Raw genomic sequence first — 25161 nt, 5'->3', positions numbered from 1 at the left:
GCAGAAAATATTGGTGGATTCTCTAAATAATGTGTCATACATACCTGAATGTATCCAGATGTATTTCAGTATATGAGTATATATATATATATATATATATAAAATATATATATATGTGTGTATATATAAATATATACATACATATATATATAATGTTTAAAAACTTTTCCCATACTCTAATAATCATTTTGTGTCCCAAAGCTTCTCTGATATACACAAATTTATGACATCATGAAATGATTTGATCAAATGACTCCATTCATTTGATGAATAAATAAATCTTGTCTTACCTGTAGGACCTTCTTCCTGCAGTGCAGCATATGAAATATTAAATTTTTCATCAATATCATTGGTTTTCCAGTTGTGTCCAGCTATGCCTTTTGTCATAATAGGAGATTTTCCAGAATAATTTAGTGATTCTTTGTATGTCTTTAAGTCTTCAGACCTTTTGTCAATGTGCTTACTAAATATATCATCATTTCCAAATATTTGATCATAGTTGTCAATCATGATTTATATAAGAGACTTCTGTAACACCACAAGGCAAAAAGAAGATTGTCATTTCACATAGTTTACAAAATAAATTTAAAAATGAAAAGAAATACTAGGAGGAAAATTACAGATAAGATCCCATGAAATGAAGTCTCTGAAATGGAGTCTTTTGCATCTTTACACAACTTGTTAAAATTTCATGCATATTGCAAAGAGCAGAAGAACTACTTAACCAAAGAAACATTTCAGAACTGATATGCTGCAAAAAACTGTGAGTGTACCAAATTAATGACTGTTGTGTGTTAATTTTTTGTGTGTGGGTGGGGGTAGCTGTTTATTGTGATGTTTTGAAAGGGATGCCTCTCTAGTTCCAGGCATCGTAATACCCTCTCTCTGACAATTTTCTGGTGCCTTGATCTGCCTGGTGAAGAGTGCCACTGCTTAGAATTTGTAATTACAAAAGGTAGGTGCCCATTTTCAATGTACTTTCTCTGCTACATTTTTGCTTCCCAAGATAAGAACCATCAGGTCTCAGCTTCCTGTTTGTTTTTTTTTCTTTTCTACAGTCGTGCACCTCTGTCATGACACCAAAGTGCTATACTCGCTCAACATTTGTAGGTCCCAAATAACCACCTACTTCAATGTTTCCCTGGTCATGTTGTTTTATTTGTTATTGTTTATTTCATTCATTTACATTTCAAACGTTATCCCCCTTCACAGATCCCTTCCACAAATCCTATATCTCCTCCCCTGCCTGTATTGCAGTTTTCTCTCACTTGACCACACACTCCTGCCTCAACAACCTAGCATTTCCCTACCCTAGATCATCAAGCCCCTCAGGACTAAGCAGCTCCGCTCCCAGTGATGCCAAATAAGACAATCCTCTGCTACATATCCAGCTGAAGCCATGGTTCCCCCATGTGCACTCTTTGGTTGGTCTTTTAAATCCTGATGTCTTATTAAGGCAATAGAAATGTGACTGAGAGAAGTTGGTGAGAAGAGGGAATCTTAATTGAGAAAATGCCTCCATCAGATGGACCTATTGTATAGTGAAGCCTAAGGGATATTGTCCTGATTAACCTTGGAATTTGTAGGGCCCAGATCTCCAGGATGGTGCCACCCTTGATTTATTGGTCAGAAAAAGAAAGATATGAGATACAAGGCAGGAGGCAGTGCTCCTACTAGGCTTCTGCCTCACTTCTTGACTCCCAGTTTTATTTTTGGCTCTGACATTTCTCAGTATTTAACTGGTAACTGCAAGTATATTGTGGAGTGTAACCTGTCTTCCATTAGTTGCTTTTCATCAGTGTTTTGTCACAGCAATTGTAGAAAATTATGACACTTCCTAAATTGAACAACACTGGTAAGTTACTTTTCTCCTGAGATGATGACTTAGGTTAAGCAAACTCTATTCATCACATATGTTTCTTCTCAGCATGCACCTAAGTTTATTTTTGAGCAGTCCTGCACAGGATAGTCTTATTTTATATGCAGATTGTACAGGATAGTTTTGCTTCTTTGTTTTCATACCTGACCATACAAAAGAATATATTTGAAAAGAACTGTCCATAAAGTAAGAATCTTTAATAGTTATTAAGAGTAAAAATACATTTTATTGTTTCATTTGGACTAAACATGCAGTTTGATATAGTCTTGGATTTTAGGTTTCCAGTACCTTGGTAATTAGAAATTAACTAAAAAAGCTACGTTTCTAGTTCAAGCCAAGTCCAGTCCTGAGCAAGAATCTTATTCAAGCTATCCCTTGGGCTATCATCCTCCATTGTGAGTAACATCATGATATCTTCTTTCCTGTGGACCTAATACCTGGGAGCTACTAGTTAACATGTACCTTGCTTTCTGTCATATTTATATTTTCTTTATTTTTTTCCTTTTCAAAATATGTGTCCTTTATTAATTCTCTGAAATTTCTAATCAAGCTACCAAGTAACTCTCATTTCATTTTTCAATCCTTCCATATATCCCTTGGAAACAATCCCCCCTCACTAAATTTCAAAAATTAAAATTAAATAAAAATTTAAATTTAATTTTAAAAAAATCAAACTAAAATTAAAAAAAAATTAAAAATACAGTGTGTGAGATATGTTGTGCCATAAGTGGTCACACATTATACCCTCTTGTCCAAACAGATTTTCTTGCAAATGTATAATGAAATAAGTCTGGTTTAAGCTCTCTGTATTTTACTATACTCTCAATACTGGAACCTCCTGGAGATGCCTCTCCTTCTATATCCTAGTAGCTTGCTGTAGCCTTTAGTCATTGTGATACTTCGGCTTTGAATCTGCAGGATCTCCCCCATCATATGCTCCAGCAGCAGGATCTAGGGCATATATATATATATATATATATATATATATATATATATATATATATATATGTAGCAGATATGCAGCTTGATCTTCAGGTAGGTTCCCTACCAGTTCGTATGCAGACTGGCTCTGACTCTACAACTGGATTGCTTTCTTTTATCTGGGCTGCTTTGTATGGCTTCAGTGGAAGGTGATTCACTTATTCCTGTTGTGAACTGATGTATGAGAGTGGGTTGGTGTCAATGGAAGGTCTACACTACTGAGATAAAGAAGAATGGAGGGGAAAACAGGTTGCAAAGATGGTACTTGGAGGAAGGGACTGCAATCAGGATATAAAGTAAATAAATTAGTGAAGAATGTTGATGTATGTGTGTTTATAATAAAATTAACAGCTACAGTATACCTGAGGATCATAAAACTGTACCTGAAATAGGTTAGTGCTAAAATAATGGAAAGCATACAAAATAATATACACCAATTATTCATCATTACATATGTATATACATATACATATACAAATACATGCACATGTACAAGTACACTTTACACGTATATGTACACACACAAACTCAGACACACACTCACACTCACACATATATGTATACACCCATACATATATATATATGTATATATATGCAATATGCTTTAATATGACCACCAATTCACATGATGTGAATATTTAGTAATATCATGGTCTCACCACTGTGAAACACAACTGTTCTATACTCCAAAAGTAGGGCTACAATGGAAAAAAACAAACAAAACCTAGGTAATCAGGATCTTTTAAAATTTCACTCTAGTCCTCTTGGATTACCATTATATGTACAGATTATTGTTGGCTAAAACGTCAATATCTAAATCAATATCTAAAAAGAAAGAAGGAAAGAACAGTAGAAAGAAACGATTAACTTACTTTAAACTACATTAAAAATCTCCCTTCCCAAATCTTCCTGAAATAGATCAATACATATTCTACTCCACTCCATAAGAATGCAATCCTAGGGTTTCCTGTTAGAGAAATCATCTTTGTAAAGTATTCCCAATTACTGAATAATAAAAATTAGACTTTTGTTCCCAAAGGCAAATTTCAGATCCCCGTACCTTTCTTAAAACATCACCCCCACATAATGACTCTCTCGAAGTCTGACCCCACATTACATGTGGAGCTATGCGCAGAGACAACCTGTAATTGTCTAAATTATTCATGGAAGAATCTTTTATTACTACTAATACACATATGAGATGTTTTAATAGTATAAAGTTTGGTTCTGGGATCTGTTGCAAAAGGCTAAAAAAAAGAAAAAGGAGAATTTTAGGTTAGACCATCTTGAAAATAATGTAAGTTAGAAATCTAACTACAAAGAACAAATAGGGTATATGTTTTGTAGACCAACTCATAGTATAATCAGAATTCAAAAGAAGTAAGAATATATACCTAGAGTATTACATAAAATATTTTCTGCAAATCACTTTTCTGTACAGAATCATGGAAAAACATTTTTCAAATTATTTAGGAATTTCAGTGTACTAGATGTAGGACTGCTACCTACAGAAGCCAGAGGATGTCAGGACCCCTGGTAACAGAATGAATGAATATTGTTGCAAACCATGTGTGTTCTGTGTGTGAAAACATCCAGTGTTATCAAACAGCAAACCCTCTTTCTTGCCACCATGGGGACACATTTAATATCTAATGTATTATGAATCGATGACACACCCTTATAACAATCTAGAACATAAGGAGCAAAATCACACTCATGACTCTACTCAATGCCCTGGTATTAGAATGAATGAAGATTTTTGAAGACCATGTGTGTTCTGTGTATGAAAACATCCAGTGTTATTAAACAGCAAACTATCTTTCCATCCATCATGGAGTGGAGACACATTTAATATCTAATGTAGTATGAATCCATGTAACACTCTTGTGACACTCTAGAACATAAGGAGCAGAAAGCACACTAGTGACCCTACAAAATGCAATCATAAAAGCTTCGCTACAGCAAGACAGAGATGCAGGGCTCCTCAGTTGCAATGGGAGCTCAAAGCTCTGGTTAAGTATGAAATCATTCTATGTATCACACAGAAAAATGATTCAAAAAAGTCAAAGCTATACCTGATCTAGACTTCTCTAGGTAGTTATAGTTGAGAAGGAAGAATTCAGTAAGAGATTCCTGTTCTAATCAATGACATATATTGACCATGTGAAATATTCACAATACCATGGTAACAATTCTAGGATGCAAGTAACCCACAGGTATTATACACACTTACTTCTTTTAATTTGTCTCACACAGGAACTAAACCAATACTCTAAACTGACCTGAGCACGTGGTGTTACATAGACTGTCTTCTAAATCATGACATTTATAAAGGAGAAGGCTTCCAGGTAAAATTACAGACCTGGTTCAACACGCTAGCTTGAGAAATGGGAATGTTTAAAAAGTGACAATACGTGTCTGTGCTAAGGAAACCTCTTGGCATGGGACATCATGCCAGCTTATAATCCTGTAAACACAAGCCTATGTACCTTACAAAAGCATTGCTTATATATTGGTGCAGTTCTCCAAGTATTTACAATATCATTACCTTTGAATGGCATTAATTTTTCCAGCCAGAGTTCCTTCATCTGGGATGCTAAGCCAATTTTCATAAAAATCCAAGGTTAGTAAGCTTCCATTGATGGTAATAATAAAATCCTTTTTTTATTGAAAATAAAACAAAAATAGTGATGGTCAATGTACATTGTAGAAAGTACTTGAAAAACATTTTTGTTTAAAATTAGCAGTTTAGACCAGTGATTCTCAACTTGTAGGTCATAATCATTACGGGGTCACATATATTTTCTATATCAGATAGTCCATCCATTTTTCTTTATAATCACATCAGGAGCAAAATGTGAATTATGAAGAGAAGCAAAATGAAGTAATGGTTGAGAGTCACAAAGCCATGAGACAATATATTAGTGTTACAGGATTAGGGAGGCTGAGAATCATTGGTTGAGAGTGCACTTCCCTAAAGGATTCCCCAACTGCCCTGGCTCCAGAATCTTGGCTCAAAAGTGGAACCTATATATGCAGCATCTTATTTTTTTTCTTTCCTAAGACTAGAATCAATGAAGCAGAGTCCTAGTTGCTATAGCAATGAAGTAAACCTACCGTCTGTTCAAATTGCCTCTCCTGGCTTCTAGACTACACCACTCCTTGCAAAAATAGATCTCCACTCCACTTCCCAGCCCAAAGCTCTCTCTGCCTAAAGGAAACCAGCTCCTACATGGAATATCCAGACAGGAGCCTATCATAAGTGCCCTCTGAGAGGCTCCATCCAGCAGCTGACTGGAATAGGATATGAGGAGCCATAGCCAATCATTGGATTTTATGGATCAATCAGGGACTTGTAAGGAAGAAATGGGGGAAGGATTCCACACCCTAAAGGAGATAGGAACTCCATAGGAAGAGCTACAGAATCAACTATTCAGGACCACTAGGAGCTACCAAAGGCTGAATTACCGTCTAAAAAGCCTACAGAAGCTGTACCATGACCTACTGCACATTTATAGCAAACGTAAAGCTTAGTCTCCATGTGTGTCCCCCATAATGTGGAGTAGGGCTATCTGCAAGCTCTTGACTTGAAACCCCTCCTCAACTGGCCTTAGGGGAGAAGATGGTCTAACCCTGAACAGAGTTGAGGTGCTAAGGTAGTAGGATAAACCAGGGGCCCATAACTGGCTCAGAGAAGGAAAAAGACTTTGTGAGGAGAGAATGGGGGTGGGTTGTCAGCATAGGAGACATAAAAGTAACAAATAAATACATGTAAAGTAATAATAATAATGATTATAATAATGATGATAGTAACTAATAAAATAAATGAACAAAACAAAGAAACAAAGACCATAGTCTTCTTCTTAGAAACAGGCAACTGTCAAAAAATGGCAGCACCAGAAATTACCTGATCCTAATTGTATAATTTGGTGAATGTGTAGAGTACACACAGAGTAAACCTGTAATATACATGTAGACCTGTACTTACAGACCACCTGGAATAGTGATGAAGTTTCTTATATGTTTTCCAAGTGAGAACATCTCAGTTTCATATCTTTTTCTTAAAATTGGTAAATATTCAACAATATAAATTAAGTTGTAAGCATCAGTTTGTTTAAAGAACAGAAACTGTCTTTGTTCATAAAATACCGCAAATAACTTTCGTGTTGTACTAAGGGTAGTGAAAGATCCCACGCAGAGAGACCCTTACTCAAGTCTTGGGAAATCGCGGACCCTAGACACAGAGACACCATTTTGGATGTAATAAGCAAAGGCAAGGTTTATTACGGAGACCTATTACAGAGATCTCCAGGCCAACAGGTATCCCACGGAGACCTATTACAGAGATCTCCAGGCCAACACGTATCCCACGCAGGGGACAGAGGTGTAGACCCAAGAGGCTGGGAGAAAGAGTATTTAAAGGCAGAGGCTGTGAGCCCCAGGGGATGGGGGGGATGTCAAAGGGGAATGCAGGCAAGTTATAGGATTGTTTTATGCCTCCAGGAGATAAGGGAACGCTGAAAGGTTTTATGGCCCCCTGGTTCCTGGAACAGAGCTACTAAATCAGGAGAAGGGTCGGGTCTTCAGGTCCTCATTATTTTTAAAAGTTTGTCAGAATTGATGAAGCATCTGTATTTGAAACACCTCTGGTTAGGCTTGGGCCGCTGGTTTCCTGGGGTGCTCTCTGTAGGACACAATGGCTAGAAAGCACAAGTAGGGGCTTAAATAAACATCACAGGGGCAGAACAAAGAACAGTTAACTCACACCGCGTGATAAGCAAAGTAGTTCTCTTGCATTTTTAACAATCTGTCTTCCAGAGACAGGTCCTGTTGCTGAGTTTTGGGCTAATTTAAAACTCTATCTCTCAGTAGCAAGTCATAAAATTGGAAGAATCCCAGGTGCTCTTGTACCTGTAAATTGCTTTGAATGCACATGGCTACCTTCAGTCACTGATCTTAACTTTCTCCCCATGATGTGGTCCTAAGTTTCTGGCAATTTGAATCAGACACACTTGGCAAGCTCAAGAGCCAAGGAGGAATCTTTGGGTACCTTTGCCCAATGTTACTAAACATAGTTAATCGCAGAACATTATGTTTTCTCTTGATGTCTGGGCCATAGGTCCATAGTCTTCTGAGAGGTGAATTCAGATCAAGGCCCAAACAGAAATAAAACAAGGATATATGCTCTAGAGTCACTGCAGCTCCCTGACAAATTAAGAGTGGTAGACAGGTTAAATGTAGCTTAGGTTAATTCTTGACTACTTGACATGGAATTAGAATGTCAATATCCGGCAAAAGTGAAAGTGCTGGATTGTTTTTTGATTGACAAGGAAAACAATTTTGTTTATCTACTGGGCAGAGGGCAATATCAAACATTGACAGCCTATTGTGGGTCAGTGGTGGACTAGCCATTTTGAACTGTTATTTGTGAGGGATAATTTTTGGTAAGTATTATTTAAGACATGAATTTTGTAAAACAAACTTTTATCACTGTTACTACTTGTCCCGCTATTACTTTACAATATACAGCCCGAGGTAAATCAGTGGGAATATATGTAATGCCAAACTAAAGCCGATCTGTTATATGATTATTTTACCTTCCAACAGAAGCTGTTCACCTGTGTCTTTGGGATGAATCTTGTGACATTCTAATCTTTATCAGACTTTTACCTGCCAGGCATCTTATCAAGAGATCATGAGTCCATGATTCCAGGAAACAGAGATCGTACAACAAGCACCCATTCTTCATTCCAATTAATATATCATTCGGTGTCTATCTTATCACTCAGGGACCAGTGTGAATATTCAGATAAAGTGAATTGCTGTTTAGTTTTTTGATTGGGAATGAAAACAATTCCATGTAGGGAGGGCAATATCCAATATCGAACACCAATTCTTTTTTTTTTTCTCAAATGGCTGTTGAATTTATTTCCTTAATCAATAATGGTCCTGGCAAAAATTAGTTAACCAACACTGAGACATTTGTAATGAAATTTTAAAAACCCATGATACCTTGATAGAAATTAGTTTACACAAACAAAAAGTATTCTTCGATATTGCCAGCAAATATAGAATGAGTGTCGCACATCTGACATGTGCAGCAATGCATTTATACATTTTCATTTGACACCTGACCACGTTTCCAGTCTCCATAACATCTTCTCTCCAGACTTAAAAAAATAGTATGCTGATTTCTATAACAAAGCTTTTTTTATATACAAAAATCAAATAATGGCCAACAAGTCACAACAGTGCAATAGGTAGAGGCTAATGAAAAATCGCACAAAACAGGTGCTGAAATAAATACTAACTAGGCATAGACTGGAGCCCTCCTGTGGGTTTGTTGCTCACTTTAGAGTGTGGGATTTGTCTTCAGAGCCACAGGGGACCTCCCTGGGGGCCACTCATCTGACAGTGAAATCCGGTTGCCTAAGAGTCAGGCCTCCCAGACCGCTGGGAGCAGTTGTCTGGGTTAGAGGCAAACACCAGGTGGGGTCAATTACAGTTATGCTTTCCTTCCTTCCGCTCAGTTCTGTCAGAGTCCTTAAGCAGCCCCTTGAGATGACATGGACAGGTGAAAGTTGTGCATGAGAGCATCTACATGGCTTATCCTGGCAGAGATGTGGGTATCCTGGCAGAGGTGTGGGTATCCCAGCCCAATCTAGCAACTGAAGTCACTGTGGAAGGTGACTTTCCTGGAAGGTCAGTGTGGAAAAGGACTCTGGTGTGAGAAGTGTCCTGTGCAACCTCAGGGCCACCTCTGAGAAGAGGCCCTTGCTGCTCCCTGGCAGTGAGTGGGTGGCCTGCGCGCCCAGGCTGGTGGCAGGCAGCATGATAACCTCCGTCTGCAACCAAACTGGGTTATCCTGACTCACACTGACAGACCCGGAGCTGGAAAAGCAAAGTGGTACACACAGGGCAGGTACAGGGAACCCCAGCGTGAGCCTTTTTGGCCAGTCAGAGAATATGAGGCAGCTCCCCACTGAACAATCTGCACCAAAAGGTGTGGAAGGCACAAGCAAGAGTGGCCAGGGACCCTGCAGGGCTGGTGACACCACGAGCGTCCACAAGGCAGGCGCAGAAGTGACCTGGTTTGGTTCCCACCCTTTGATAAGAAAGAGATCATGATTTTACTGTGATTTAAACAACCACAACAACAACAACAACAACAACAACAACAACAACAACAAAAGCAAAAAGTTTTTTGGTTTAAAAAGAAGCCACTCAAGGGTTAAAATAGTTATTTTTATCAAAGACAATTAATTTTCAAATAAGCTGACACTATCTGGAAATGCCTGTGTTCCCTGCAAGCCCCACCCCCGAGTGTCCACCGCTTCACCCTCCCAGAACCTGAGCCTGACACGGAGTCAGACGTGTGCAAGAGTGAGCGTCTCTGAGAGCCTTTACAGAACGCTGCCGGGCAGGACAGGCAGTGGACTCTCGCTTACACTATGATGCACAGGGCCGGGGCAGTTCAGATGCGTCTCCTTCGGGTCTTTGCTGGGCGAGGGCTTCACCTGCTCTTTGGCTGCTATCACCTCAGGGACACCTTCACAGGGCACTGGGCCTGTGCCCCCTCACCTCTCAGGCTCCTCCTCCTCCTCCTGGAGCTGTTGCTCAGACTTGGCTCGCTGCATCTGGAGCAACTGGAGCTGCACTCGGAGCTCAAGGATGGCCTCCGACTTCACTGACTGCTTGATTCAAGCGATTGTTCTTTATTTCTAACTCTTCATTCTGACTCTGTAAGTCTTCCAGAATGATCTGCAGCTCCTCCTCATCCTTGCTCTCACACTCGCTGTCAGAAGAGTGCTCCTCTGTCTCGCTGCGGCCATGCTGGTGACTCTGGATCTCCGCAATCTCAGCTCGGAGGCGGTGGACCTTTTCTTTCTCCGAGGCGATCTGACTGCGCAGAGACTGCTCCATGGCCAGGAGCTCCTCCTGCTCAGTCAGGATCTCATTCTCCTGGGCAAGGAGGATATTTATGACCTCCTCATTTTCTAACATTGACTAACTCAAACTTATTTATAAAAAACAAAAAAAACATTTCTTCTTTGGAAACATCCTCTTTTGAAAGGCTGGCTATGTCCTGGGAAATCTTGGTCTCACACTCTTGTCTTTTAGCTTCCCTCAGCTTTCTCTTGAGGGCAGTCAGAATCCTCTGTACTTCCCATAATCTTTCTTCTTTAGATAAGTCCTATATCCCGCGCTGCAGATCTCGATGTAAACAGTTCAAAAGGAACTCATGTCTCCTGATCTCTTCCTTGATGCCTGTTTGGGTCTCTGGCAGTGTAGGCATTGTGGCCGTGTTGGACCAACGCAGAGGTCTTGTTACTTGCTTCAGGACCACGGTGCCAAAGAGCTCTTGCACGTGTGTGAAAAGCACATACAGGACCCGATTGCTGATCTGGACAGTTGGGCTCAGCACTAGAGAGATGTTCTGGATGTTCATCTTGGTTTCTATCTCCTTCGCAATGATGTGGTCCATGTGCACAATGAGCCAGGAAAGCAGAAGGTGGTTATACTCCGGCAGTTAGGGAACTCCTGCACTTTCTCTGTCTCTGTGGTCCTCTGCTGACAAGCCTCTTCAAATCGGAGCATAAGCTCTCTGGTAAGCAAATTCTCGGGAAGGTCTCGCAAATACTGCTTCAGCAAGCTGGCTACAGTGTTAGGTTCATATTCTTCCAAGTTTGGAGACTCCTCTCGGTCATAGGCTGCTTTCAGCTCATCTACCTTTGATTTGACTCCTGACACTCGGTAGACGCCTTCACACTTCATGCCGTGCTGCTCCATGTAGTCCACGCACTCTCGGAAGACAGCTGGCAGCCGGATGCCGTCATACATCATGGTCCTCTCTACTGCGTCAGCCAAGGGAACGCCGAAAATGGGTCTGAGACTTGGGGCGTCCGTCTGAGGCACCTCTGACTCCTGAGTTGGCTTCTTCTTTTTCTTCTTCTCCTTCCACTGTTTAACAACATTGGCTTCTGTCAAGTCTTTACATTTCTTTTCTTTATGCTTTTCCTCCTTGTGCTTTTCTTCTTTGGGCTTTTCTTTGATTTTAAAATCCTTTTCCTTCTTTTTAGTGAAGCTGGGCTTTTTGAACACATGGATTCCCTTGGACATCTTCATCTTGGAAGGACTTTCAGCTTCATCTCCAGAGCTGTCTTCCTAGAAGGCAGCTTAGCATTCAGTCCTTTTCTCCTTTTCCTTAAATTTTCCTTTTTTCTTTCCATGGTCTTTCTCATCATCAGGATGCTCGTGGACGATGTCATGGGGAGGCGAAGGCTCACCAGTCCGGTACAATCCAGGAAATTTTGAAGGGCTGATCTCCTCGGAGCTGGGAGTCCGGGTCAACCCGCTGCCTTGCTCAGCCCGGCGGTGTTCACTAGGGCTGCTGTTGGGGTGCAGGAAGGACTCGTTCATGCTGAAGCCCTGAGGAGGAAGAGAAGTGGTCTTCTGTTACCTATCCATTCCATCAGTGCCTGCAGCCGAGCGACAATCTACTCTGCTGAAGCCGCTGCCTCCTGTGCTGTCCCCCTGGCTGACCGCAGGAACCCCATTCCCACCCTGCCCAGCCTTTGCCTGTTTACTATTTCTTGATCAGTGGTGGACTAGCCATTTTGAGCTGTTATTTCTGAAGAACATTTTTCGGTAAGTGTTATTGAAACATGTGTTTTGTGAAACACACTTTTACCACTATTGTAACTTGTTCCACTATTACTTCACATGGTATGGTCAGAGGTGAAATCAGTAGGAACTTTTGTAAAGCCAAACTAAAGCCCATCTGATATATGAGGATGTTAGCTTCCAACAGAAGCTCTTCACCTGTGTCTTTGTGATAAATCTTTGAGGTTGTCAGACTTTTAAATGTTATGCCTCTTATCAAGACGTCCTGTGTCCATAGCTCCAGGAAGCAGACATTGTCATGTAATCTCAAGGACAGAAATGACATATGCATCTCTACAGGGATGTTAATGTTGGTGATGTAAAAACCTTCCTTACCTTTAAGACAGATGCTGTTATAAGCATGTATTCTTCATTCCAGCCACTGTGTTGTTCACTGTCAAGCCTACACCTCAGGGACCAGTGTGATTCTTTAGGTAGAATTTCTAATATGTGATCTGATTCTTGTCCTTTCTCTGCAATTATGGATAACATACCCTGAGTGGGATAAGGATAAGCTTGTATTAATAGAGATCCACATCTGAAGCACAAATATGTCTTTTATTGTGATCCTGAGCAAGGACAGTTTTGGGTGCACAGCAATAACTGAGAGGAATAAAGAAGTCATTGAACTTTTTTCTGTTTTAGCTTCCAAATACATTTTCTCCCCTAATCCATTTTTCCCCAATTTGTAACATCACAGTTTTGTTTGGACTCCTGTTCCCCAAAGCATTTTGGTGAATGGTCCTTTATTACTTTCTGTTTCCTTCTATGAATATCTTTCTCAAGCATGGCATTCTAAGTAAATATTGGGATATTTCCCTTCTAGAGATCAAATCAGTATTTTACTTCCTGTCTGTCCTGGCCTCTATTATGTATCCTAAGTTTTTTATTTTTATAAATATTATTTCCCAAGAAGTGCAGACCGACAGGAGCCGGATGTAGATCGCTCCTGAGAGACACAGCCAGAATACAGCAAATACAGAGGCGAATGCCAGCAGCAAACCACTGAACTGAGAATAGGTCCCCTATTGAAGGAATCAGAGAAAGAACTGGAAGAGCTTGAAGGGGCTCGAGACCCCAAAAGTACAACAATGCCAAGCAACCAGAGCTTCCAGGGACTAAGCCACTACCTAAAGACTATACATGGACTGACCCTGGACTCTGACCCCATAGGTAGCAATGAATATCCTAGTAAGAGCACCAGTGGAAGGGGAAGCCCTGGGTCCTGCTAAGACTGAACCCCCAGTGAACTAGTCTTGTGGGGGAGGGCGGCAATGGTGGGAGGGTTGGGAGGGGAACACCCATAAGGAAGGGGAGGGGGGAGGGGGATGTTTGCCCGGAAACCGGGAAAGGGAATAACACTCGAAATGTATATAAGAAATACTCAAGTTAATAAAAAAAAATGCAAAAAAAAATAAATATTATTTCCCTACTTCTAAGACTTTAATTTCGATTTCTCTGACTTCTTTTTTTTTTTTCTTTTTTCTGGAGCTGGGAACCGAACCCAGGGCCTTGCACTTGCTAGGCAAATGCTCTACCACTGAGCTAAATCCCCAACCCTTTCTGTGACTTCTTATTTTTAACTATGTCTAAAGATGCAGTCACATTTAAGAACCCAAGTATTTGTTAATTATTCTTCCATAATTTTATTCTGTAAAAATGACTACCATACACAGATTTATTCCATATTTTCTCTATTTTCAATTGATTACATGATTAAAAACGTGGTTACCAGAAAATTCTGCTCTAAAATACCTAAGAAATGGGCAGTAATGGTCATGTGTCTGACAAGATAAATTGGTTCACACAAAGAATAAATTCCTAGCTCAGCTATAGTGCTAAAACAGAGGTGGACAGTAAATATATATTTCCAAAGAAGTTTAGTAAGTAGTTTAAAATAGATTAAGCCATATTAGGCAGCATTCAAATCTAGTCCACTATAATAAAAGATGTTAGTATATAGCAAAAAAAAAATAATGTATACATCTAATTCATTGATAAAGTAAAGTAAAAGTCTACAGATATTAATTATAAAAGATTGAGTAATCTCAGAGGCCATGCTATAAAGGGATCGACTCCAGAATAATATGGAGTCATAAAGAAGCTGGAAGACTTTACAGTAGGGTTATCAGCAGTGTACTTCCCTAGACCCATTTCCTCCAAGAAGATGGTGGGTTAGGATCTTTGATGCAATCAGTGTAAAACGTGGGAATACTATTTCTTTTTATTTTGTATTTTTGATTTCTTTCAATTACATGACTCATACTTCAGTGCAAATTATTCCTATTTTACAAGGATCTTACCTTCATGTATAGGTTATCTAAACATTAATCTGTTTAATTAAACGAAGGTGCTGTAGAAACCCAAAATGATACTCACAAGTTTTGGAGTAGGCAACTTTTTGTCTTCTAAAAGACCCAAAAGAGATTTGCTAAACAAACATTTCTGTTTTGCTTGTGGTGGATTAATAGATGTTACTCTTGGGTTAGTGTATACGTTGCCTTTGTTTTTTTGTGAATCTAAGAAAGAAGGGAAATCATTGCTGTAACTGAACTCATTTAGTCTTCATTTAGCCCTAGTGTACCCTTTTCCTTTTATCACCTGCATGCCTTATGCAATATCACAAACACGCAGAAAATAACTAATTAATATTATAACATTTATAATGATCTTGCTTCATAAGGCACTTGATATATAGTTCTATATGGTCCATTCTTCATGTATAAAGAGTAAGTTATTGTGTTTGCCTTGAAAGCTATGCTTATAGGAATTAGAATCAAACAGTCATATAGTACCAATCTTTTCATCCCCTTGTGTGACTTTCTGACTGCCATGGACAACAGTAAATTACCAGCAGTATCTGTACTTCACAACACAATTTGTCTAACTGCACTTCTGTTATATTCTTTGGCTTTCTCCACTGATCTGTGAGCTCAAATCTGAGATCGTAGTGTCTATGTCAACCATATGGGTTTATTATGCTATATTTTCAGATTTTCATAAGAAACTAGGATGGTGACACATGCCTTTATTTCTAGATCTCAGAAAGCAGAGCCAAGACGATCTCTGTAAATTTGATTTCAGTTTTGTTCACTGATCATGACAGCCAGAGCTGTTACATAGAGAAAATCCAATTTGCTATTGAGTTACTATTTTCTTATATAAATTTATGAGATTCCACCTCACACTAGTCAGAATGGCTAAGAACAAAAACTATGGCGACAGCAAATGCTGGCGAGGATGTGGAGAAAGAGGAACACTCCTCCATTGTTGGTGGGATTACAGACTGGTACAACCAGTCTGGAAATCAGTCTCGAGGTTCCTCAGAAAATTGGACATTGAACTACCTAAGGACCCAGCTATACATCTCTTAGGCATATATCAAAAAGATGCTCCAACATACAACAAAGACACGTGCTCCATTATGTTCATACCAGCCTTATTTATAGTAGCCAGAAGCTGGAAAAAACCCAGATGCCCTTCAACAGAGGAATGGATCCAGAAAATATGGTGCATCTACACAATGGAATATTACTCAGCTATCAAAAACAATGACTTTATGAAATACATAGGCAAATGAAGGGAACTGGAAAATATCATCCTGAGTGAGGTAACCCAATCACAGAAAAGCACACATGGTATGAACTCATTGATAAGTGGCTATTAGCCCAAATGCTTGAATTACCCTAGATACACAGCACATGAAACTCAAGATGGATGACCAAAATGTGAATGGTTCACTCCTTCTTTAAAGGGGAACAAGAATACCCTTGGGAAGGAATAGGGAGGCAACGATTACAACAGAGGCAGAGGGAACACCCATTCAGAGCCTGCTCCACGGGGCTGGAGAGATGGCTCAGTGGTTCAGAGCACTGACTGCTCTTCCACAGGTCCTGAGTTCAATTCCCAGCATCCACATGGTGGCTCACAACCATCTGGAATGGGATCCAATGCCCAATTCTGGTGCGTCTGAGGACAGCTACAGTGGACTCATATACACAGAGCCGGCCCCACATGTGGCCCATACATACACAGCCACCCAATTAGACAAAATGGACGAAGCAAAGAAGTGCAGGCCAACAGGAACCAGATGTAGATCTCTCCTGAGAGACACAGCCAGAATACAGCAAATACAGAGGTGAATGCCAGCAGCAAACCACTGATCTGAGAACGGGACCCCCGTTGAAGGAATCAGAGAAAGGACTGGAAGAGCTTGAAGGGGCTCGAGACCCCATATGTACAACAATGTCAACCAACCAGAGCTTCCAGGGACTAAGCCACTTCCCAAAGATTATACATGGACTGAGCCTGGACTCTGACCTCATAGGTAGCAATGAATAGCCTAGTAAGAGCACCAGTGGAAGGGGAAGCCCTTGGTCCTGCCAAGACTGAACCTCCAGTGAACGTGATTGTTGGGGGGAGCGCGGTAATGTGGGGGAGTATGTGGAGGGGAACACATATAGAAGGGGAGTGGGAGGGGTTGGGAGATGTTGGTCTGGAAACTGGGAAAGGGAATAACTTCTGAAATGTAAATAAGAAACACTCAAGTTAATAAATTAAAAAAGAAATGTAAATAAGAAATATTCAAGTTAATAAGAATGAAAAAATGTTAAGAATCTATATATCACTGTAAGTATCATTTCTTTACATATTCTTAATTTCTTAACCTCATTTCTGTGTTTAACCTCTAGCATAAACTCAGGACCAGTGGAAAGAGGTACTAAATTTTGGAAGCAAATTCTAACAATAAGATAATATCTATAATGCACAGGTGACATTTTCCCTCACATGGTAAATCCTTCATGGCTGTTTGTTATAAATCATATTTTCAGTGCTCAATGATTTAACTTTAAGTTCTGGGAGTAGAACATCCTATAAGGCCCTCATAGAGAAGAGGAGCAGCTGGACTTTTCGACAGTGTATTATAGCCAGGAGTGCATGTTCTCCCAATGGGGCAGCTGCTGAGTCCATGTTCGGTTTCCTTAATGTTTCCAATATTTGTCGCATTATTCTGGGAACATGAGGACATTCCTCCAGGAGGATGACATAGTGATGTTCCATGTCACAATGCAGCCAAGTCCTCTCCAAAATCTCTTGGAGAATTTTCGATCATAAATTCTACTAGAGAAATCTATGAAAAAACAGGGTAAACACAGAGGGTCTCTGTCATTTTGCATGGTTGCAAAATCACATTTTACTTCTTAGTCTTGGACGCTAAAAATATGCCGTTCAAAATTCTGAGAAAAATTTAGCTGTTAGAAATAGGGGCAGGCTTTTGTCAGAAATTTAAAAGATTGTGAGATCAGATGTTCAAGTGTGATCATCACAGTGCAATGTTACATAAGAGAATGATTTCCAGTTTTTACATTGTGATGGCCAGTATGTGATACATACTGTACACTGAAATAGCTTTGGTTACATTTTATACATATATGTGTGAGCATGATTATAAGCCTACTTATAGAAAGGCAGAGCTAAGAAGGGAAGATGGCCTCTGAATGTGGGTACCGTCCCATTGAAAGTTCCCATGGGCTGTCTAAAAAGTAAGAGACAGGCAAACCCATCTGAGAAGTGAAATTCATGTGTCTCAGTGCAGTGCAATGGTAACAGCTGCATCAATATATCACTGTAGGTGCCATTTCTTCACATATCTTTAGTTAATTACTTAATCTTAATACAGTGATGACTCAGTGCAGACGCAATGGTAACATCTTGATTTTATGATTCATTATATTGGGAAGTCTTTGAAATAAGATCTACTGGGAGGAAATGGGATAATTATGTATCTTCAATGGCAGGTAATTTGGAACCCTGTCTTCTCCTGATCTTTGATTCTTCTACACAATATGAGGAATATTATTGTTTCTCAGTTGAGTTGTTTTACAGTATGTTCCCTACAGGTCCAAGGACAGTTGGTCAATTAATAATGGATCAGAAACTCAAATACTTAGAGTCAAAATAACCATTTGATCACTATACTGCATAAAGTTAGGTAGTTTATTTTACTACTTGAAAGATGGCTAACATAGAAAATTATACACAATAATTTCTCTAAACCAATCAAAACCAGCATCCTGAGGCCAATGGTAATTTACTCACATTAATCACGAATTCTTAAGGATCATATCTGATATAAAAAAATCCAAATTGCATTGCCTTTTTTGGTTGGGGAAACCACCTTGAAAACAAGTAGAATTTCACACATTTTACACGGAATATGTCAGAATTAAGTCTTGTCTGCTGAATCCAGTACCTAGGATTTTGTATCATTTCACAGCATTTGTTCTCACTGGGTTAGTGTTAGGATATTCTCAATGACAAAGACAAAAGACTGAGTCTCTGAGCTCAAATACCCATTTATATTTTACTTAAAATTGACCAATGATTCCTTCCCTCCAGAAGAACACCTTTCAAAGCTGTACTTACTTTACAAAATGAAACAAAACAAAAACCAAAACAATCAACAACAACAATAACAACAACAACAAAATAACCAAGATTCTCAGGGTAATCCTGTTTGCCTGTCTCATTGAAAAGGCTTATCAATGCTAGGCATAAGGTTCTTATCTAATTATCCTTTTGCCAATATCATTTGTCACTCCATTTGCAGGAGCTGGGCACAAATAAGAGACATGGGGCTAACCCAACAGATAGGTGGTAAGAAGACATTTCATTAACAGAACAGTTACGTTTAATTTCATATAATATACAAAAAAGTTGCCTCAGAAGAGCCGCATTTTCAGGTGGCATTTTATCTAAAAGACTGAACACAGAGACAGTTATTTTAAAACAAGTATACTCAATTTGTAAATATGAAGGAAGGGAACAGAGTAATCATATCGTATGCACGATGCACTGTAAATAAAATGAAAGAGTTTGTACTCAAATTATTGCTTGAAATATTTACCCAGTTCAGAAAAAAGACAAATCTAATTGGAATAGGAAAGTAAGATTATAAGCCTGGGCTACTGTGATTCCCACTGTAACTCACACTCTTTTGAAAGTGTCTTCCATGTCTGTGAACAATTGAAAGCTTTTGCTGTCTGTCAGTGTTCTTAGTAAATGTTTCTGTGATATATAATCTCTAATGTGTGTAAGCAAATGTTACTTCTATTTTGTTGAGGTTGTTCACAGTTTCCAACAATTACCTCTGCACTGCAGCTAATTTCTCTTCATCATTGACCTTTTCGGGTACATCAATCCACTCATCATACAGTTTTGAAGTCATTAGACTTCCCTTGAGGTTTTGGAGGAAGTCCTTATGAAGAGAGGAAAAATATTTTTGTGGAAAAAATTAAACATGGAAATTATTCAAAGTACATTCACCTGAAAATTTCAGTTTAGTTCCAACTTTCTTCACAGTTCCCCAAATTTCCCCTAGTTAGAATGTTCCATGATATGTGGGCCCAGTAAGTTTCATCTATTTAAGCTAGAGACCAAAGAGTACATTTTCAGATTTACTTGGACTATAGAAAAAATCTTTCCTTAGCTCAGCATGCCTCTAGTGGACAGCTGAGCAAACTAGCACATATAAGCGATTAATACTCCAGTTCAAATACTGTTTTTAAATGATGGAAACATACAATTATGATACCCACAATAAAGACAACCATAGGAAGTTATTATCGGATTTCTCAGGAGCAGAAAGCCACGTCTGGTACTGGAAGCGTAGAGGCACACGTGGTCATGGTTCTTAGATAATGCCCTGCCCCTATTTCACTAAACAAGTGTAACTCCGAACTCTATTATAAATATTTAACTTAATGTTCACAGATAATATACCCTTACCCATCAAAAAAGGTTCTCTTTGAAATGGATGGAGACTATTACTGAAAACCACAGCTAGTCAAGGTACAAAGACTCTGAGCCCCAGTTTATATATATACATAATAACTCCTGAACTGTTGGCTCTGAGCATAGGTTGAGACGGTCAGAAAAATTGTAAACCAGAGGATAGGGACATTTGCTTTGAGATTTGGTCTCCTAGAAATGAGGAGAGGTTTCACTTTTGATAGTTCAACAATCACATTGCTTAAACAATTTCTGAACATCATCCATGTTATTAACACTAACAGAGGAGACTTTGAGCATATACGATTTCTCTCATACATATCTACTGTCACTCAAGGGAATGCAAAATGAAGACAACTACTCCCATAGACTGAGAGGAATCCTGAGGTGGATGATGGAAGGACATTCCCTACCTTAAAGATCCACGCCACTACATTAACTGATTGCTTGTTCATATCCACCTCCTCTTCCGAATCCAATTTGTCCTTTACTGTTTGGCACAAAGTTATACTCGGAGGTTCTAAAAAGACACCCGTGGTTGTGGGCCCTTTCTTTTTTAGTAGGTACAGCATGTCCTGAGAATAAGATAGAGAAATACCTGTCAGGCTTCACACACCACAGACTACTATTTGCTCCTTGAGAACCAGACCAATGGTGTGCACAGGTGCAGTGCACGTGCTGGCATGGACACAGATGACCTCACGCTGGTTTTGTGCCTCAATCTTTTGTTGTACACATCCCACCCTAATATTATCCCTTAAAGATCAGGCAACATTTCTTCATATTAGATTTTCCAAAATAGTTAAGGGATTAAATCCAACTTTTCCAATAGATGGTTTCTGAATAGCCCTCTCTCATCTTCCTACTGGAAAGCCAATGATTTGAGACACAATTTTTACTCCACATGGTGATAGAAGTGGAGGGGTCAGGTATTTAAGACGCAGGATTTTGTCTTAGGATAGCCAGAGAAACAACATTTGAGACATACCAGAATTGGAGCGGGCAGGATGCCATCCTGACAAATGGAACTGAGTTCTCTTCCAAACAGTTTTCTTCCCTTTTTAACTGGTGGGGTGGTGCATACTTGGTCCTGGTGGGGCACAGAGCCCCTGTCCAACTGCTATGTTATAGAAGTTCTTTGTTTCTTAAAAGTTTTTTCCTTCATATCTGAGCAGGAGTTGAGATCATTACATGGGATAGTGTAATTTATAAAGATCTTTTACAAAACCAAATTTCAATTGCAAAATGTCCCAATTATAATGGGTTAATCATCCTGCTGTGCTTATGTAACCTTCTTCTCATATGCCCTACACTGTTATTAATCTTAGTGATGTCTCTAAGACATGGTCTTGTGTTCTGTAGTGGGAATTCTCACAAGATGATGCTGTCTAACTCAATACTGTATCATGAAATACTAGATACATTGATTTGAACAAGCTCCCTGAACTATGTATAGGCTGTTGCTTCAATAATTACATCCATTTTCATAGCCACCCTTACTTTTATTCTCATTTAAAAAATTTCTATTTTTTCAAATGTCATAGTGAAGCTCTTTTCATCCTTACTTTTCTTATTCAGCATTTTGAAGAACCATTGTTAAGTGTATTTCAGCAGCAGCATGTCCCCCTCATGAGAAAATATACATGACTATACACTATAGTGTCAGTTCAGAGCTGAAATTAAGTTTCTTTTTTGCTTCTGAGTTTTCTTTTAGAATATTGGACTATAATACAATTTTAAATATGTTACTTAAACAAATAAATTAAAAGTAAACAAATGAGTCATATAACACAATATAAAATAGTCTTCTTCACTGAAAAACATACTGTCTGCCTGGCTGTCTAATGCAAAATTATGAGGGCTGAAATCACAAGTAATATTAGATAGATGGACAAAGATGTCAGAGTGTGTGTGTGTGTGTGTGTGTGTGTGTGTGTGCGCACGCACGCATGTGTGTGTGTGCATGTGTGTGTGTGTGTGTGGTTTATATATATGTATACCAAAATACATATCAAAATTTTTGACTCCGAATTGTTTCTGTCTAAGGAAAATGCATGGACAAAAACTGGAGCAGAGACTGAAGGAAAGACCATCCAGAGATTGCCTCAACATCTGATCTATCCCATACATAGATACCAAACCATGACAGTGTTGATGATGAAATGATATGCTTGCAGACAGGAACCTGACAGGGTTGTCCTCTGAGAGGGTCTACCAGCTTCTGACAGAGAAAGATGCAGATACTCTCTGCCAACCACGTGACTGAGTCCTGGGACCCCAATGAAAAAGTTAGGGGAAGAAATGAAGGAGGAGAGAGGGATAGCAACCCCATAGGAAGAAAAATAATATTAATTAACTTGACCCCTCAGAGCTCCCAGGGTCTTAACCAACAACCCAAGAGCATACATTGCCAGTCTGCAGTCCCTGCTACATATGTAAGAGATGGCTGTCTTGTCTAGCCTCAGTGGGAAGGGATGTTCTTGTTCCTGTGGAGGCTCGATGCCCCAAAGAAGAGGAATGCTAGAGGGGTAAAGTAGGAGTACGTAGGTTGGTGGGGGTGCACCCTCTTAGAGGCAAAGGGGAAGAGGGATGTGGTGGGGTATTCTTGGTAGGGGGACCAGGAATGGGACAACATTTCAAATGTAAATAAAATTAATAAAAATAAAAAAGCAAAGTTTAAAAGAAATCAGAGGTATAAGTGGGAGGTTTTCAAGAAAGGAGAATAAGGAGAAATAATTATAGTATTCCATCATTTGAAAAAATATTTAAAAAGCCCCAGTCTATCAATGTTAGGGCCATTTTGAATCTAGATATAGGTCTAAAAGTTATTAGTTATATGATTTGAAATGAGATTAGAGACTGGGCTACAAGCCTAAGGTGATTTCTAGTCAAGCCTGCAACAGATTATCATCAATACCATACACCTTGTTTTTCTATGTAGATTTCATTGCAATAGATTGTCAAAATATAGTTCATGAGTAATTTAGTGCTCTAATCACGAAACCACTTAATGGGAACATATCACGATCCATGTCTTAGACCTGCTTATTCTAATGTGACAAAAATATGTGTACACAGTGTTTTGGCATACCAGTTTATGGCAAATATCTGCCTGGGAAAAATGAAATGTTCTCCCTATAACCAAGATTAGTCTTTACATCGGAATTTAGAGTTCTCTTAATATGGACCTGAAACATACTGCTTTAGTGTATTTTTTATTACAGTGTCCCTTTCCTAAGCAAGAAAATGATAGTATGCTGCGATATTTTATGACAAATTAAAATGGGAACTAAGACAAGCCACCTGAAGGAAGATGACAGACTCACTTTTTTGCTGCTGGCTTCTTGCTGAGTTTCTGGGCTTCAAGATGAATTTCCCATGTACATGAGCGTTTAGATATTTCATGATTACCCCAGGTAGGGAAGGAAAGCTGTAAAATTTCTTAAGTCCCGTAAACTGAAGTTCTTTTGAATATTTATCATTCTAATGTCATGCGGATACTCATGCCTTATGAGAAAAAAAACATGAATTGTAAATACTGTAACTGAATATAGGCAACCCTTCTGATACAATTTAGAATGTTTTGCTGTATTTCTTCTCTTTGTCCTCCCCCCCTCCTTCTCCTCCCTCTTCTCCTTCTTCAGGATAATATAGACTGTACATACTAGAACATTAGAACCCTTACAGGAATACTATAATAAATTAAGCTGAGAACTCTAAAAATAATGAGGAGAAAATTTTCAGTGTATCACTTTGTTTAGAGAATATGGACCTAAGAATGCACTGTGTAGGGGGACTTTTGCTGTATTCTTCTATAACCCTTTTAAGACAGGCCTGTTGGAAAATTAATACCAATAATATTTTTACATCATAAGAATCCTACTTCACCGGGGTTGGGGATTTAGCTCGGTGTTAGACTGCTTGCCTAGCAAGTAGAAGGCCCTGGGTTCAGTCCCCAGCTCCAAAAAAAAAAAAAAAAAAAAAAAAGAAAAGAAAAGAAAAGAAAAGAAAAAAAGAACCCTACTTCACTCCTCTAGCTTCATATTAAACAATTTAAATATTTCACACTGCATACATAAAATAAAATATGAGTACTAATTGTCTTCACAAAGATAATTGTGACATCCTATACTAGCAACTTAAAAGCACAATGAAAATCTAGATCAAAAATAAGAAAACACACTAAAGAGAAGCAGACAACAGGAAATAATATTAAGTCTGAAATCAATTAGAAACAGAATCCATAAAACCAAGATCCTGTTCTTTGAGGAAATCAACAAGATACATAAACCTAAACTAACTAAAAGTCTCAGAAATAGTATGCAAATTAACAAAATCAGAAATGAAAAGGGAGACATAATGGAAATTGAAGAAATTTAAAAAAATCATCAGGTTTTACTACAAAAGACTATGCTTGACAAAGCTTGAAAATCTATATGAAATGGATGATTTTCTACAAAGATACCACATACCAAAGTTAAATCAAGATCAGATAAAGTAAACAGTCCCATAACCCCTAAGGAAGTAGAAGAATTCATTAAAAACAACCAACCACAATAACAGTAACAAAAAGACTAGGGCACGATGCATAATTCAGTGCATAATTCTACCAGACTTTCAAATAAGAGCTAATACCAAAACTCCTTAAACTATTCTCAAAATAGAAACAGAACTACAGAATTTGCTGGTGAGATTGTAGAGAAACGAGAATGCTCCTCCATTGCTGGTGGGGTGGCAAACTACCACCACTCTGGAAACCAATCTGGCTGTTCCTCAGCAAACAGGAAATAGTTGTACCTGAAGATGCTGATATACAGGTCCTCAGCATATAGCCAAAAGATGCTCTA

The 25161-nt window shown here is 38.9% G+C and overlaps 2 pseudogenes across 1 annotated transcript in view; both read right to left on the bottom strand.

Annotated features, from left to right (window-relative positions):
• LOC148001994 (uncharacterized) overlaps positions 1 to 25161 on the bottom strand; it is a 741081-nt pseudogene that overhangs the window by 15838 nt on the left and 700082 nt on the right. Inside the window, exons 17-21 of the transcript XR_015634494.1 lie at positions 14903 to 15024; positions 12860 to 13018; positions 5409 to 5518; positions 3921 to 4107; positions 291 to 528 (exon numbers count right to left, since the gene is read on the bottom strand). The product of XR_015634494.1 is annotated as an uncharacterized LOC148001994 (transcript). The remainder of the gene's footprint in view (positions 1 to 290; positions 529 to 3920; positions 4108 to 5408; positions 5519 to 12859; positions 13019 to 14902; positions 15025 to 25161) is intronic.
• LOC134481248 (ralA-binding protein 1-like) lies at positions 10098 to 12289 on the bottom strand (annotated as a pseudogene).

This window comes from Rattus norvegicus, chromosome 12, assembly GCF_021556685.1.
Source record: "Rattus norvegicus strain SHRSP/BbbUtx chromosome 12, alternate assembly SHRSP_T2T, whole genome shotgun sequence".
NCBI classification, from domain to species: domain Eukaryota; kingdom Metazoa; phylum Chordata; class Mammalia; order Rodentia; family Muridae; genus Rattus; species Rattus norvegicus.
Note: the sequence above shows the minus strand (reverse complement) of the source record. Positions and strands in the feature narration are given on the sequence as shown.